The following is an 18,621-nucleotide window of genomic DNA, read 5'->3' as shown; positions in this document are numbered from 1 at the left end:
GCTTTTTGAAAGTGAATTCTTTCTCTCCCTCCGTATCTCCTGTAGCTGCCAGCGCCTTTTAATGTACCCTCCTTGACAGTGGAGGGTCACTGACAGAACTGTGTGCCACAAGCAAATCTCCTTCAACAATTCTCAGAATCTTTGTCCTCGGGGCACTTCTGGGAATGAAGTTCCCCTCCCACAACACACTTTTCCTAATGACACATTTGGCATTTTCAACTTCTTGTGTGTCTTACTTGTTACTGTGTTATAGTTAGAAAACAGAATATTAGAGCTACATCTCACTGAGAAGTTGGTTCAGTTGGCTGGGGGCCAAAAGTTTAATTGATTTCTTTCCTTGCCCCTTTTCACTATATTCTGTTCATTAATAGGATCTCAGGAGTGTTTCTTTTGCATACATCCTAGGTTAAGATTCAGCTCCATGACATTTGCAAAAGTGTACAGCATTTACTGGTTCTGAATTTAAACCTGAAGGATGCAAAAGCACCACTAGGGATGAGGAAGGAATTTGGTTCGTCTTGCATTTTAGTGTGAACCTACCTTATTCACACTTTCTGAAACATGTGAACACACATGTCCTTGGGAATTCGCATTGACCTAAATTTTGCCATGCTGTTCTCTGAACCAAAGGAATTTGTACAAAAATTTCTCAGTTAGGGGAAAGTGTGCATTAAAATGCATATGTATAAATTAGTGAAAATGGCAATAAAAAACAAATTATATTACACCTTCAATTAACCGCATCCTAGCTGCTCCTTCCAAATAAACCTTTGCCTTTGCAATGTGGTGTCTAACTCCAGTTAAGTTTAAAAAGCAACAATGCCTTCATCAGGAACTGAGTCACAATGTAGCGAGCAAGCTTTTAACTTCTTCTGGCTGCATGTTAAAACAAACAGACAAAAGGGAAGGGGAAACAGATTGCTAGCATCATAAAAAGTTTTCAATCCGCAGTTTGCAATGACAGTGCAGAGGAGGTGTTATACAGACTTAACTAGGTTAGATGATATGTTCTGCAAAAAAGATTGCAGGTTTCAGCACAGCATGGGGATAAGAAGCAATGATCCGTCTCCCTTGGGATCTGTCTCAACTACAGATGGGGAGGTGTTTAATTCCATACTCATTTAAAGGGAAACCTACCTAATTCCCCTGATCAAAAACTATACACTAATCGAAATACAGCCGTCCTTCAAAATTCACCTTGTTCCATCCAGGTAATGCACACAAAATTGCAAATGCTATGGTGAAGTGTGCAGAAAGTGCATATATTAGTGAACATTATGTACAAAAAGGAAATGTTTGGCAAAAAATGTCTGTTAGGCAAAACTCTGTACAAAAATATGCATATTAAGAAATCTTGGCACTAAACTACTAATGAATACTCACAATGACTGTTTTTGAAAGAAAGAAAGAAAGAAAGAAAGAAAGAAAGAAAGAAAGAAAGAAAGAAATTAGAAACTGATATGCAAATAGCTGAATTTGAGCCTGGAAAAAATGAGAAACAAAGAAACTAAAACTGACAGATTTGCCTATCTTCAGTCTTAACTCATCAAAACTCATGGGTCCTTTGCAAAGCAGAGAACAGAAGTAAACAAAAATGTTCATCATCATGGGACTGCTTCTTGTCCCTTGGCTTTTATGGTGCATTTTCTTTTTTATATAATCAATGTGCTTTAATCCCACTGTTCTCCCAATTTGGGACTCAAGGCAGTTCACAGCATATTAATTTTTAAAGCATATTTACAAAATACAAAGTAACAAAAGCCAACTGGTTGAAAACAAGAGTAAAAAGAAAAAGAAAACACATTTAAAACCAGTATTAAAATAATGATAGCCCTGATAGCAGATCAGTGGTCAATATTGAGTGCACCTAGTTTTCAAAGGCCTCTCTAAATAGGAAGGTCTTAGCCAATCGGTGAAAAGGTCTAACCTATTTTGGGAGGGAATTCCACAATATGGGAGCATATAGTGTGTTATAGGTTATAACCAGCACTTTGAATTGTGCCCAGAAACAGACCGATAGCCAGTGAAATTGTTTTAGCTGGCAAGTAGCATGCTCCCTGGAACTGTCCCAGTCAGCAGTCTGGCCACAGCATTCTGTACCAGCTAAAGCTTTCGAACATTTTTCAAAGGCAGCCCTGTGCAGAGTGCATTACAGTACAGTGGTACCTTGGGTTAAGAACTTAATTCGTTCCGGAGGTCTGTTCTTAACCTGAAACTGTTCTTAACCTGAAGACCACTTTAGCTAATGGGGCCTCCTGCTGCCGCCGCGCCGCTGCTGCTCGATTTCTGTTCTTATCCCAAAGCAAAGTTCTTAACCCGAGGTAGTATTTCTGGGTTAGCGGAGTCTGTAACCCAAAGCGTCTGTAACCTGAAGTGTATGTAACCCGAGGTACCACTGTAGTCCAATTGGGAGATAACTAAGGCATGCAGGACCATGGACAGCCCTGACATCTCAATGAAGATGCTGGAATTTGTACAACATTTGAAGATGTACAGGGACACAAGGAATTGCCTTATAGTGAGCCAGACAACTGGCCTATTTAGCTCACTAGTGTCTACACTGACTGGAAGCAGCTTTCCAGGGTTTCTAGCAAGGGTCTTTCCCAGCCCAACCTGGAGAAGCCAGAGATTGAACCTTGTACCTTCTGCATGCAAAGTTGAGCCATTACCCTTTTGAGCCATTACCCTTTGGCACGTATTATATGTTGGAGAAGGTGGACATGGTGGGAGGGCTTAATTTCCTTCATGGGCACAAATCACTCCATGTATGTGATAAGCTAACAGGTGCAAGGTGAGCCAAACCAATTACTATGGCAATGGCTCAGTGCCATATGTGTGTGTGATTAAGGCATGTCGGCTCATTATTCAGTCAGTGAGTCTGTCTGTGAGTCAGAGTGTATTATGTCTTGGAATTGCTAGAGTGACAGAATTACTTTCCACTTGTGTTTGCAAAGCCTACACACTGTTATGCATATATCAATGTCCAGAATTGTATTACTGAATCCTAATCTTCTGCAGCAGTAAACTATTTTGAACCTTAAGCCACCTCTGTGTGGTGACTGGAACTATGGGCAACTTCTGCTATGTGGGTATCTCACCTCAGATACCTAGCATTATACTTACGGTTGGGGGAGATATTTGCTTCAGTTTGCATTTTGCAAGGAAATTACATAATTCACACCCTCCAGAATCAGTGTTTTGAATGAATTGATTCAGATTACCTCATGCACTGAACTATTTCAAAGATCTCTGAATTATGCCTGAAAGTATTTCCTATAAGTTCTGTGTGAATGGAACATGAATTAAGTTGTTTTTGCAGCAGAAATTTGAACAAATTTTAATTTGATTCAATGTTGATTCTAATTCACACACAACACACAAACCCATCATCTGACACTGCCTCTGAGAGTGGAAAGCCAGCATAGACATTGGGGCTAGTGAAGAGGAAAATGTCTCTGGAATGCAGCCTTCATTCTCTCCCTGCATATGCTTGTGGGGGAACATGTTTGTTCATTTTTAATTTTTCAGCCATGGGAATAGAACTATAATTTCAGATTTAGTTATTTTGCAGTGCAATGGCAGTGCCATTTGAAATGTGACAATGCTTACCCTAAAGAAGTGAGGATTATCATTTGGGAACACCATATACATTCTGAAGTGAGACTAGGGGGATGAGCTGAATTTATCACAAGCGAGCACAGATGATGGAAAGGCAAACTCTCTTTGGTATGCATAGAGCAGCAGGGTCTTTCTCACCTAAAGCTCCATCCATTCGATATCCTCTCAAATAATCTCTCAGTGTCATAGAGTTTCAATCCTCTCTAGTTGAGATTGCGGTTGCATATAGTGTGGGCACGCTACATCCTGTTTACAGCTTTAAAAGTTCCAATGAAGCAAAAGAGTTTGCAGGTCTTCCATCTCCTATTACAACAGCATTTCTGGTCCACTTTTTGGTGTGTGTGTGTGTGTGTGTGTGTGTGTGTGTATATATATATATATATATATATATATATATATATGCTTTCGTAGATTTTCACGGGTACAGGAATGCAGGTTTTGGTGTCCTCGGGTGTCTTCCCGTGTAAAGGTTGGGGTGTCTAGGCGACGTTTCGACGAGGTCTCACTCGTCATCTTCAGGCTGGTGCTTTCGGCTTCTTGTTACTGGAACAGAGCAGGATCTCAGTGTTTGAGTTCCTATAAATACTGTAGAGGGGGTGTGGTGTATAGCCTCCAATGTTCTGGGCAGAGAGGAAGTTCCCAGGCTAGTGTGCCTTTTCTTCTTTTGTTCCTTAATTACTTGAGAGATATCTTGAGTGATTTCTTGAGTGATATCCTGAGTACCACTTAGGTGGGTCATTAGGTGTGGATTAGTTGTTAAAGTCTTTGTGTCTTGACCTCTTGAACTTTGTGAAGAGTTTTCCTGAGAAGATGGCTGTACTGTACTTAGTTGTGCTCTGGCTTGGCTTCGTGTATAGGGGCGAGCTGTGGTTTTGTGGCTTGTGTCAGCCAGATCTGTGTAGGGATTGCAGGGGGGTGCAGCATCCGGAGGTGCCACCATGGATTGGCTACTGGATGGTGTCTGTAATTCATCTGTGGAGAGGGTCTGGGTTTGGGTCTGGTGTGGTTGATTGGTGTTGGCGTTCTGTGTGCCTCTGGATCTGGTGTCAGTTTTTTGTGGGGAGGGCTAATTTCCAGATGTCTGGCAAGCGGGATGTGTCGTCACGCTTGTTCATGTTGTGAAAAAATAGCCAATATCCTCAGAAACCCCAAGGATAAAATCCAGTTGGAAAACCAAGGGATCTATGAAATACCCTGCAAAGTCTGCCCAGCCACGTACATTGGACAAACAAACAGACGAATAAATGCACGTATCGCAGAACACAAGAATGCCGTCAAAAAAGAAGAAAAAACTTCCTCTCTTTTCCAACACATGAAAGAAACAGGACACGAAATTAATTTTGCAGATTCCAAATTGCTCTTTAACACGGAACATCACCACAAGAGAATAATCATGGAAGCCATCGAGATAGAGAAACACCCTCACAACATGAACAAGCGTGACGACACATCCCGCTTGCCAGACATCTGGAAATTAGCCCTCCCCACAAAAACTGACACCAGATCCAGAGGCACACAGAACGCCAACACCAATCAACCACACCAGACCCAAACCCAGACCCTCTCCACAGATGAATTACAGACACCATCCAGTAGCCAATCCATGGTGGCACCTCCGGATGCTGCACCCCCCTGCAATCCCTACACAGATCTGGCTGACACAAGCCACAAAACCACAGCTCGCCCCTATACACGAAGCCAAGCCAGAGCACAACTAAGTACAGTACAGCCATCTTCTCAGGAAAACTCTTCACAAAGTTCAAGAGGTCAAGACACAAAGACTTTAACAACTAATCCACACCTAATGACCCACCTAAGTGGTACTCAGGATATCACTCAAGAAATCACTCAAGATATCTCTCAAGTAATTAAGGAACAAAAGAAGAAAAGGCACACTAGCCTGGGAACTTCCTCTCTGCCCAGAACATTGGAGGCTATACACCACACCCCCTCTACAGTATTTATAGGAACTCAAACACTGAGATCCTGCTCTGTTCCAGTAACAAGAAGCCGAAAGCACCAGCCTGAAGATGACGAGTGAGACCTCGTCGAAACGTCGCCTAGACACCCCAACTTTTACACGGGAAGACACCCGAGGACACCAAAACCTGCACATATATATATATATATATATATATATATATATATATATATATTCCCAAAGCAATTTACAATGCTGTAAAACAGGTGTGGGAGGTGATAGTAGTGGCATAGCATGGGTTGCCAGCACCCAGGGCCATGTAGAGGGGTGGGTGGGAGGGAAACAGATAGAGTATGCATAAGCATTCAACTGCCTACAGCATCCATGTCACCCAGGAGATCGCAGCCATGGAGATAAGAAGAGTCATTCCGTTGTCTGGAGAGGTCATTTCTTGGTTCGCATGGAGAAGTCATTTTCAACAGAGCCCAGTGATGGAAGCACATAGCTGTATTGAGGCAGCACTGGATGTTGAAATTTTGCCCCCCAACAAACTTTGCACCTGGGTCATCTGCTTCTGTGCCCCCCCCATGCTACATCACTGGCTGATGGGAATTGGGAAGAACTTTATGACAGTAACAGCTGTTCGACCGTGGAATAGACTACCTTGGAAGGTGATGGGCTATGTTTTTATATATGCTCGAAGCCCGCCCAGAGTGGCTGGGGCAACCAAGTCAGATTGGTGGGGTACAAATGAAGGAGGAGGAGGAGCAGGACTCCCCTTTATTTCAAAACAGGTAGGGTGGCTATCTGTCTGGGATTTTTAGCTGTGATTCCTGCATTGCAAGGGGTTGGACTACATGAGCCTTGGGGTCACTTCCGAGTCTATAATTCTGTGACTCTAGGGAAGAGGAATCTGTCATCCTCTAGATTAAGTTGTGCTCCAGCTCCCATCAGCCCTAGCCAGCATGGCTAATGGTCATGTGAGCACACTTAGAAGCTTCCCTGCAACCAGGGAAGCTGAATTGGGACAGCAGATGTGGGGGAGCAAGCTTGCTTGCCCTCCCCAGTTTAAGTCCATAGAACCTGTGCATCTGTCTTCACTCTCTGTCAATCAAAGTGTGCAGGAGAAGAGTGGCAATGTAAGATCTGATTGCATCTGGAATTCTACCTGCTTCTTATGCCAGCGGTTGATGAATACAGGGGCAGAAACAAAACCTTCTCCCTTGCAATGAATAGTTTATTTTGCAATGGGAGTCACTGAAAGGCACTAGTAAAGTCAGCAGCCCTCCTAGACCGGTTTGGTATTTTATGACCTGTTGGATAATGCCACGTCTGAGAGGCTGTCTAATTAAATGCTCCTGTGTGACAGTCTTCTTTCTTCCCTGTATTGATTGAAAAGATGAACGAAAGAAAAGTTGATTGAATTCAAGAGAAATTCAATCTTTTCCCATCACAACTGTACTTCCATGCTGCAAATAGGTTTTATTTGAGTAAGAGGCCTCTAGGAAATGGATGCTGCTAATCTATCTGTCACCAAAGGACTATCTGTCTCTCACCTGCTAAAGGAGAAAAGCATAACATCTCTAGAATCTAACCAGTGGGGCCTGGAACACAATTCTGCAGTGTATTTTGCTCTTGTTCAGGATTCCAGCCAACTAACGACACCCTTTCTCGGGATACTGTGCTCTACAGCATTCCAAGCCCATTGAGGATGCTTGGTCCTTATTGGGCTGCTCTGAATTCTTTTCCCTAGGTTTGTTCTGCAAATGTTTTTTGTTTGTTTGTTTACCAACAAATCTTGAGGTCCCCTCTCAGGGTGCTAAAATCTCCCTCCTGCATGTAGATAGTGCTGTTTGGGCTACATAAGTAATCACCCTCCTGTATGAGCTTTGGAAATAGAGGGGATTATATTGTTGCATGACACTTCAGTCTCTGAGACTCCACGGCTTCCAAAGCTCATGCTTCCTTTTGGAAATGAGGTACAGCAGAGATTATGGTGTCTTTACAATATATGGTTTATTTACACATATCTCCAACCTGAGCCTTCAGTGGATTTACAGCATTAACACTCCAAAGGGGTCTTGCTTCTTCCATAGGCACAGCCTGGTATCCAAGCGGAGATCCAACATCGTGCTGTGCCTGCTGCTGTGCATCTCCATCATATAACTACTTCTCTCTAGTTCACATCACAGCAACTCTAATCTCTCTAAACCATGGGTTGGCAAACTAAGGACCGCAGGCTGGATCAGGCCCAATTGCCTTCTAGATCCAGCCCACGGATGGTCCAGGAATTGCTGTGTGGATCACCAGCCTGTGGATTGCCAGTGCGTGTGTTCTTTCCCTCTCCCTCCCATGGAGCCAATGTGGTGTAGTGGTTAAGTGCGGTAGTCTCGTAATCTGGTGAACCGGGTTTGCGTCTCAACTCCTCCACATGCAGCTGCTGGGTGACCTTGGGCTAGTCACACTTCTCTGAAGTCTCTCAGCCTCACTCACCTCACAGAGTGTTTGTTGTGGGGGAGGAAGGGAAAGGAGAATGTTAGCTGCTTTGAGACTCCTTCGGGTAGTGATAAAGTGGGATATCAAATCCAAACTCTTCTCTTCTTCTCCCTCTCCCTCTCTCTCCCTCTCACCGCGGCACTTTTCAAGAGCAATCTTGTCCCACGCTGGGCACTGTCAATGGTGGGAGTCGGCTTGCCCGCCTGCTCGCCTCAGCAGGGCGGCGCTGTGAAGGGGGCGTGTGACGCCAGCTGCAAGCTGCTGCTGCGTTTTCCTCCTGCTCCTCCTCCCTTTCCCTCAGTCCACCCTTCCTTCCTTCTCTGTGCCCCTTTTCCGCACTGCTTCCTCACATGCTTTCTTTGCTGCTGCCTCCCTCCCTCCCTCCCTCTCTCCCTCATTCCTCCCATGGCGTTCAGGCGGGTAGTTGCAGTGGCCACGGCCACCGCTTGTGGGTTGATGGGTGGCTCTGTCTTCTTCTCCACTGTGCCTGTCAGGAAGCAGCAGCAGCAGGTGATGGGTAAAAGCTCCGGCGACGCCCCGGTTCCCCTACCTTCATCCGCTTCTCCTCCATCAGGGCTGCTGTTTCTGTCTTCGCCGGCCAATGTAGCCTCCTACCCTGCCACAGCACCTGGCTGGCTGGAAAAGCCCAACTGCGGCTAGTGGGACGACAACTGGGACAGGTACAGCAAAGCATCTTCAGGCCTCTTTGAGGGCAGGCGAAAATCATTCATTCCCCCCCCACAAAAAAATAGTCCAGCCCCCCTCAAGGTCTGGGGGACAGTGGACCGGCCCCCTACTGAAAAAGTTTGCTGACCTCTGATCTAAACTCTGGCCATTTGCCATCTCAAACAGAGTCCCCTTTTCCTTTGTTCGTAATGGCCCGCCCTTAGGTTATCACCTAAACACAGGAAGCTTGGCCTAGCTTAATTAGCTTTTAACACTTGGCTTAATTAAAGGATTAGAAGTGTCTAGCACACAGCCTAATACACATGGCTTAATAGACAAGGGTCTGGCACCCAGAGTTTTAACACCCAGAGCTTTGGTTAAATACTAACACTTACTAGTTCTAGGAACTTATAAGTGTCCGGCATCCACAAACTCATAACCAGATAGACTGAAGGGCAGCCTTCCAGATAAGTGAGTTATGTGTGCAGAAGTGATGTTTTCACATATTTTTCACCTCGCTTTGCAAAAAGCACCATTCATTTTGGGTGACGGATGGCAGTATCCTTCAGAGGGCAGGGAGGTTCTGCAGGGAGAAAGCTTCCTTTGGGGCTGCTCATGCAACTGATGTTCAGGCACCCCATGCCCCTCTCTATGCCGAGCACTCAGGCTGCAGCATCTCCCTCACTCTGAACTAGCTTTGCTTGTCCCCAGTGACATTATCAAATGTGAACGGCTGTGTGTTGACATTCCTTTCAATAGGGAGAAGGGTGATTTTAAAGCAAAGGAGAAGCATCTAGTTGAGGTTGCAACCACTAAAAAGGCATGGGGGGGGGGAGGAAGCTTTGTAATGTCTTTCAGAAATATTTCAGCCCTCCCTGAAAGCTTCTCTTTGCCAAGAAAATGCTCAATGGAGAACAATTGGCTCAGAATAATCTTTCTAATTATAATAACACTCATCGTTTATATAGTGCTTGGGTGTTTTAATACATATACATTAGCATTCACCACCACACCAGCTGCCATGACACAGAAAGCAAGGTTTGTTGTTTAGTCGTTTAGTCGTATCCGACTCTTTGTGACCCCATGGACCAGAGCACGCCAGGCACTCCAGTCTTCCACTGCCTCCCGCAGTTTGGTCAGACTCATGTTGGTAGCTTCGAGAACACTATCCAACCATCTCGTCCTCTGTCGTCCCCTTCTCCTTGTGCCCTCCATCTTTCCCAACATCAGGGTCTTTTCCAGGGAGTCTTCTCTTCTCACGAGGTGGCCAAAGTATTGGAGCCTCAGCTTCACGATCTGTCATTCCAGTGAGCACTCAGGGCTAATTTCTTAAGAATGGATGCGTTTTTTCTTCTTGCAGTCCATGGGACTCTCAAGAGTCTCCTCCAGCACCATAATTCAAAAGCATCAATTCTTCAGCCTTCTTTATGGTAAGCAAGGTTAGGAAAGAGTTACTGCCACTCAGAGAAAGCAGCAGTGAACCAAATGGGCTGTGGGCTCATTCAGAATGATTATGATGATGGTGATAATTATTATTCTTTATTTGTACCCCGCCTGTCTGGCTGGGTTTCCCCAGCCACTCTGGGTGGCTTCCAACAAAGATTAAAAATACATTAAAATGTCACATATTAAAAACTTCCCTGAACAGGGCTGCCTTCAGAAGTCTTCTATAAGCCTGGTAGTTGGTCTTCTCTTTGACATCTGATGGGAGGGCGTTCCACAGGGCGGGCGCCACTACCAAGAAGGCCCTCTGCCTGGTTCCCTGTAGCTTTGCTTATCACAGTGAGGGAACCACCAGAAGGATCTTGGAGCTGGACCTCAGCGTCCGGGCAGAACGATGGGGGTGGAGTTGCTCCTTCAGGTATACTGGGCCGAGGCCATTTAGGGCTTTAAAGGTCAACACCAACACGTTGAATTGTGCTTGGAAACATACTGGAAGCCAATGTAGCTTTATAATAATTTAATATTTGGATTACAAATAAGGGAATTGCTGAAATTATTCGAGCATCGCCTGTGAAAATGGCTTGACAAGAGGATGTGGTCCATGAATCATATTGTTAGGTCAGGTTTCAATGACAGAGGAACAAAATCACTAAGGTCCTCATCTGGAACATTTCCTGCCTCGTTCCCTTATATAACTAATAAGAGGATTATATACCTCAAAGCTGGATTTTATCATCTCACCACACTGACCAGGGCCCATCAGATCGTTGCTAGAATTGATAAACAGGATTTGGATGTCAGAAACTAACCGCCCCCCCCCCCCAATAATATAACTTAATTCAGAAGGAAGGAAATGTATCATTTAGGAATGAAAGCCTCTGAGTGTCATTGACCTTCAGATTCCAAGAAAGGACAGGGAGAATAGGGGACAGGGGAAAGGATAGGGAGATATTTGGGCATCTATATGGTTACCAGATTTTTTTCAATGAATCCAGGGACACTTTTTTTTTTGAAGCTGAGTAGCAACAGGGAGTCAGTAGTGGGGATGGTGAGGCAAAAACTTACATGCATATTGTATAAAGGTGCAAAGCCCTTCTTTTGCACCCTGTGAAACATAAATGCAGAGTTTTAAAAAAACTGGGCAACAGCTGCCCACCCGTGACTCCCAAGCCTCCCTCGATCAGTCAAAACAAAGGGGGAAGGGGGCAGGAGATTGCACAAAACACATCATATGCGCACAAGACACATCATATGGGGACTTCTGGCAAGGAAAAATGGCAGGCGCCACGGCAGTGAGCAGCTTCTGAAGCCAGCCAGAGCCAACAGTGCTACCAGGCTGGCTCCGGGCTGCTGAGACTGCTGCTGCCTTGTTTCCTGGGGACAGATTTGCAAATCTGGGGACATTCCAGGGATGGAATTTGTCCGGGGACATATCTGCAAATCCGGGGACTGTCCCCAGGAACTGGGGACGTCTGGTAACCCTATCATAATAAGCAACCCAAAAGTCAAACTTAAGTAATATAACTGATAATGCTCCTTTTCACACAGTAAGAGGAAACTTTAAGATAATTATTTGCGCCTGTTACACCACAGATTTGCCAGCTATTTTGTTAAGATGAAAAGGGATGGCTCTGGATAACAGGAATGTGCATGGGCACCAAAATTCATCTTGTATTTGTACATTAAAAAAAAAAAAATCTGGTATTTTCCTGACTTGCTCTGTGATCTCTCAGCTTCAAAAAGTGTTTTATGTTTCAAGCCATTCTGTATATAAAAAAACTCTGCAATCCCCATTCACTACAATGGCCTTTTTTATATATAGTTAAACAACTTTACCTCCCCCCCCCCTTTTGGCCAAACTGGATAAAATTTACAGGCACAGGAGTCCCTCCAGAGTGAACATAGCCTGCCAAATTGCAGACGGGGTGGTCATGGAGATGTCAGAAAGGTCATTCATGTCTCTAGCAAGTCCTCACCCCCTTCCTCCTTTCCAGTTTCTCCTTAGCAATGGTATTTTGGCTTGGGAAGAGGGTGTGGAAGGAACTGGCAGGGGACAAAGACATGCTTCAACCATTTGGGGTTTTCAAGCTTTCATTAAGAATACTATTGGGAAAGGAGGAACCATTTGTCCCCCATACTCCCAATGACAGCTTGGGTAAAAGCACTAAAAAAGAAAAAAAAAAAGACAAGCTGAGACTGCTCACCACTAATTGAAACTCTTTTGTTATCCCTTGAAATTCCTACTCTCAGCATTATATGTTTATTCATGTCAAACTAGATGTGGGAAATGCTTTCTCTGATCCTCCCTTTCTTCTTCCTTGGAGTCCTCAGTGTCCAATGAGGATTTCAGTCAGCATACACAGATGTTCCTCGGAATCTGTAACATTTAGCCTTTTCCTCCCACTGGCACACACAGATGACAAAATGCTTGATAAGCAAGCCGTAATGCAAGCTGGCATTGTGATGGCCCAAAGCCATTAAGGTTGCTCTTCACTTCTAGCTGTGTCCCCCTCTCTCTGCCTATTTCCATGCTTTGCTAATGCCAACATCTGGAGATGGTGAATAGTTCTGGTCTAATGATGCCACCTGCTTTGACACTGCTCTGCTCCAGCAGTCTTCAGACATAACCTTCTGCATTCTCATTTACTTGCCCAGTGATCCAAAAGATTAGCCTACATTATTGTGCATCTGTGCAACTTACTTCTAGTTACATGACGACTGAACTCGTGTGGCCTGTAGATACATAGGAGGGAATAAATACATCTACAATTAACAGTAATTAATTTTAAGTAAAATAAAAATAATTATAGACTACCCCTCATATAAAATAGCAGGGCAGTATCCAACAGAAATATAAAATCAATGCAATAGGATCATAAAAATGACAGGCTTGTTCTTAAAAGGTTTAAACAATGGAATAGGCCTGCCAACATTAAAAAGTATTCAAGAGACACCTGAAGGTTGGCAGTGCGGATGCCAGATGAATTTCTGTTGGAAGAGTATTCCACAGCACATGTTCCATAGCATGGGACCACTAAAACTAAATGCCCAACCTAACTGAAGCTACTTGGGCTTCTGAAATGCAAGAGACAACTAGCAGTGCTGCTCTGGATGATCTCAGCAATTGGTCCAGGATACAAGAGCTTTATCGGGCTATCCTTAAGTTCTGGTTCCAAGTTATACAGGACTTTGTATATTAATACAAGAACCTTGAAGCTGACACTGTATCATATAGACATCCAGTGCAAAGATATCACATGCTGTTAGTCCCATTGGTCGTCTAGATGCTGCATTATGTTCTATCTGAAGCTTCTGGATCAGGTCCAAGGGTGGCTCCACATACAGCACATTGCAGTAGCCCAGTCTCGAAGTCACCAATGCATGACTTGTTCAACATACCAGATGAAGCTGGTAAAAGGGACTCCTATCCACAAAGGTGCATCCATCCCCAAGCAACATACCTGCTCCTTCAGGGGGAGTGCAACCCCACCCAGAACAGGCAACTGGCAATTAGACAATAAAGAAATGCTTTCCAATTTGCCTTGATACTTGCACCATTCATCATCCTCACATGCATCTCATATCAAGTCATTTATTTCGTGCTGAACATGGGTGGTGACAAACCCCTTGCGTGAGATCTTTTAATTAATGAAAAGGATGAGGTACCAAAAAATAAATAAATCCTAAATTCCTTTAAGCCACATCCGCTTCTAAGTTTCCCCTGTTTAATTACATGAATTAATCTTGAGTCTTGGCCTTTCAGCTCTTGGGTATGTGTGTGCGTGTGTTGCAATTCTCTTTTGGCAAACAAAAATGCATATATGTTGCAATGTTAACCACACCTGTGACCTGAAGTCTTTCAATTGGGCAAGAACGTACGGTAGTTTTCAGTGACATCAGATTATCAAAATGCAAAGCATTACAATGCCCTACCCTGCAAAGCTCTGAGAGTCATTTGGTTGATTTCAGGGCCGATCCACCTATGAGACAAGGTGAGGCAACTGCCTTGGGCAGCAGGATCCACATGGGCAGCAGATCTGGCCTCCAAGGAATGCATCACATCTGTGGGACACTCCTTGAATGCTGGATCTGCCTCCTCCTTGGCAGCTACCCCCCCCAACAATGCTACCTCTACAGTGGCCTCTTGGCGAGCGGGATGCACTGCTGGTCTCCTCCCACCCAATGGAAGAAATTGCAGGAGCTGCTCTCTCGGCTCTTTTGGGCTTTCCTGTGATTCAGAGTGGGCCCCTCCCTGCCCCCCGACAGCCTTTGATTCCCACTTCAATCATCAGGTAAGAATGATTTGATCTCCCTCCTTGTTCCCCATGTAGATCTTCACTCACCCCTTCTTCCCTGGCAGGGATGTCGGGTTTGGGGTTCACCTCTGGTGCCAAAAGGTCTTGGGCCGGTCCTGCTTCCCCAGCCCTTTATAGCAATGTCAGATCCACATTTGATGCCCACCTCTGAGTATCTCCGTTCTTGTCACTATCACAGCTCTCTGTTGACTTGCTTCCTCCCAGTGGGCTAGATATTTGCCGCTATCTAGATGAAGACAAGGCAAGTGGAGCCTGCTGCGCTCTCTCTTATCATTGCTTGCTTGAAGAGAGGAGCAATGATGTGTGTGTGTGTGGGGGGTCAGGGGCCTCCTGTTGGGGTGTGGACCCTAGCAGGTGTCCAGTGATGTACACCAGTAAGATGGAATATTGGCTAAAATGGGGAAAGTGGCATATTTTATGGGTAGACTTCTGATACTGGAGCTTATAGCTCATAAGGAAAAAGGTTTCAGACAGGATATTCTTAAGTTGCCACACCCTGGCATTGAAAATGTGTTCCTTTCGTGGTTGGGTTTGCCTCCACTTGGATAGACTTCTGTCAGTACATGAAAACTTTTATCTTTCAACAGCCATTGGCTCTTGGCAATTTTTAAAAATTCTCCCTGGTTTATTCATTTCGAAAAACATAACCAGCTCTCTTTTCTGTATTATCTTTGTATTGTTACATTAAAAAAGGGATTTGTCTTAAAGTTTTAATGTCACTCATTGAAACACTGCCATCTTTGGTGTTTCTTTTTAACAGAAAAACTGGATACAAACAAATTAATAATGAAAAAGCATTTCTCTTTCTTTCCCCCATCTCCATTTTCAAGCACATGCTGTTTATCGTATGGAAGAGACATTTATCTCCCTAAACTTTTCATTGCCATTTCCTAACACTGCCAGGTCATTTAGTGGGTACAGAGGACTCTCTTTCCACTGCTAACAAACTCCACTGCTAACAAACAAAAGCCTTGCATTTCATAACATATGTATATCATGATAAGGCAGAGTAAAAGCAGCATTTATTTATTTGGATTTTGTTCAGACTGCACAGAGAAACCATCTACATTTTTTAAAAAACAGACCCAGTAATTAAAACATGACTTTGTTTAAAATCTTGATTTGCTATTACCATCATCATCTGATTTGCTATTACCATCATCATCTGTGTATAGCAAAAGTGTGGGGAATATGTGCCCTTCCAGATGTTTATGGACTCCAGCTACCATCAGTCCACAGCAGCATGGCCAATGGCAAGGAGAGTTTTAGTACAAAAACATCTGGAGGACCACCGGTTCCCCAACAGATAGTATACACTAGTTGTGTAATTGGTACTTTGCAAAGGAGAGGTACAACAGGTTCCTACCTCAAAGGGTTTGCAATCTAAAAATAGATGCTAGGAAAACAACAGAAGAGGCAGAAGGACATCTTCAAATTGTAATCTTCCACCAGCCAATATTGTATGTCTAAACTAACTAACTAACTAACTAACTAACTAACTAACTAACTAAATAAATAAATAAGTTAGACAATAAGGTCAACCAAGGTTAAGCTAAGATTATTTTTCCACCTTATTTGAGATTTTAAACTTCCTATTAGTTTCCAATTGTGCCCTTTCATTGTGTTTATTCTCCCTATTGAATTCGGTCCTGACTGAATGAGAAAATCTAGTCAACCCTTTTGTTTTTTAACAATGTTCAGCAACGGGGATCCTTTGGGGAATGCAAAAGCAGAGCAAGAAAGCAACAAATGGTCCTTGTTTCTTGTCCCCAGAATCTGATCATCAGAGGTACTGTGTACTGTCATTTTAGTCAGATGGTTTGGTCACTACATTTACAGTACAGCAGTCAGTAAGACTTCCTTTAAGGGTAAGGGACTACCATTGAATAACTTGCTTAGCACACATGCTACAAAACACCTTGGTCGGCTTGAGTGCTGACCACACATGTGAATAATCTCATTTTACATTCTTGGCCACAGAGGAATCTCTTGGAGAAATGTCATTGCATTCACAATGCATTTGAACAATGTGGGCTGAATTTGCATTTCAAACCAAGCATTGGCAAACTTTGGTGATAACCAGCGGCATTTCTGAATATATATATTTTTAAAGCAGGGCACACAGGTCCATTGCCTAAATTGGCACATATGGAATCTAACTGTATACAAATTGTACAAGTGACAACAAGGTATTTCAATTATTTCAATTCAATTATGCTAATTTATATGTGCAGGTGTGAATTTAGGCTGACTTCCAGAGGGGAAGATACAAACACTGTCTTACATTCCTACTCTGAGCTTTGGGGTGCCAACAGAGTTTTCTGTGCCTAATACACTATATGTAAGTGAATAGGGGCCTCTACAATCCCATCTAAAATCACTTGTCAAGGGCTGCTGCTTATGTGCATATTAATTCTGCAATGAGTGCCTCTGTGTTGTGTTCCAGGGGTTGCCCTAAGGAAAAAGACTCTCACTCCAAGAAGGCAAAAGCTGTTAACTAAAACACTTAACCCAAGAGAGTGGGGTTCAAAGTGTAGCATGGTCTCAACAAGTCAGGGTCAAGCACAGCTAATCATTCTAGGTCCAAAGTGTGACTCAGAAGCAAGGTCGGGTCCCAGGTCACTATTATTGGGAGTTCAGCATGTAGTGGAAACCAGAACAAAGAGCCAGAGACCTGTGATGTTTCCAGAAACTGGAAGGCTCAAGATGAAGACCTCATAGAACCCTCAAGCCTGGAATTAGCCCTGCATGCAGCCCCGGTGGTTGAATTGAACTAGAAAAAAAAACGCATATGCAATCGCCCAGACAGCTGCAGATATAGAAGAGGGTGTCTTCTTCAAGTACAGTGGTACCTCGGGTTACATACGCTTCAGGTTACATACGCTTCAGGTTGCAGACTCTGCTAACCCAGAAATAGTGCTTCAGGTTAAGAACTTTGCTTCAGGATGAGAACAGAAATCGTGCTCCTGCGGTGTGGCAGCAGCAGGAGGCCCCATTAGCTAAATTGGTGCTTCAGGTTAAGAACAGTTTCAGGTTAAGTACGGACTTCTGGAACGAATTAAGTACTTAACCCGAGGTACCACTGTATATGAATATGAGTTCTTGGAACAACATTCCAAAATGCTTCCCATTTCCGCCCGATTCAAAACACTGATAGGCTACCTTCAGATAAAAGTATTACTGAAATCCTCAAACTATGCTCGCAGTTATGTGATTTCTGGCATAAAACATTCCCCTCCCTCTTCTCCTTTTGAAATGAATGAAAACCTTCCCTAACATGATTATATTTGCAGGGACATTTGTCAGACAGAAGGCAAACAAGTTATGGATTTATTTATGATGATTTGTTGCAGTTCAATTTAAACCAACTATAAATATTACTGAACTGTTTCGTTTCATTTTTTGTAATGCTAGTCTTATTTCCAGCATTCCATTGATTGTTTTCTGTATACCAGAACCGTTTCCAAGTATCTAGCCTGTAATTCTAAGTGTCCTCTTATAACCTTAGCCTTCACTGGATAAAAGACTGTTGCCTAATTCATTTGTCACTAAAATCCACTTTGCACATCTGAAGGTCACAAATGGGAGGTGATATCCTTCTAAACAAAACAAACCCAAACTGACAAGCCAGCTTTGCAAAATTTGGCAAGAGCAATCTTCTGTTTTTGGCGCTGTAGTCTGATTGTTAAAAAAAAGGTGCTCATAGCACCTGTGCATCATTTGGCTTAGCATGATGCCCCAAGTTTTTACTATTAAACAAGGAAACGGTTTAGAGTTATATAACCTGTAGGATACAAATGCAAACACTGCTCCTGAATTCCTGCTTTCCATCTCCTGTGTTTTTAAACTGCTAATTTGTTATGGGCCTGGATCCAGAATTGCCATGAGCAGAACTCTGTGCATGAAACATTCCAGCTGGGTTGGGGAAGGCATTTTTCACTGATGCTTCTCCTACCCTGAAGCCCCCAGTGTCCCTTGAAAACCTGCTCTGAAGGCTTCATGGGACCTCTGGAGCAGTGCAGAGCAGGAACAGAGAACCTGTACCAGCCCAAGGGTTACATTACCTTTGTGGGGGCACATCCCAGTTGTGGGTGGGGGCCAGAGGCAAAGGTAAAAGTAGCAAGAAATGTAAAATTTTACCTTTCCACATCAGGCTTGTTT

This window comes from Podarcis erhardii, assembly GCF_964252035.2.
Source record: "Podarcis erhardii genome assembly, chromosome: 11".
Classification (NCBI taxonomy): domain Eukaryota; kingdom Metazoa; phylum Chordata; class Lepidosauria; order Squamata; family Lacertidae; genus Podarcis; species Podarcis erhardii.
The sequence above is the reverse complement of the archived record's forward strand: the minus strand, read 5'-3'. Positions refer to the sequence as shown.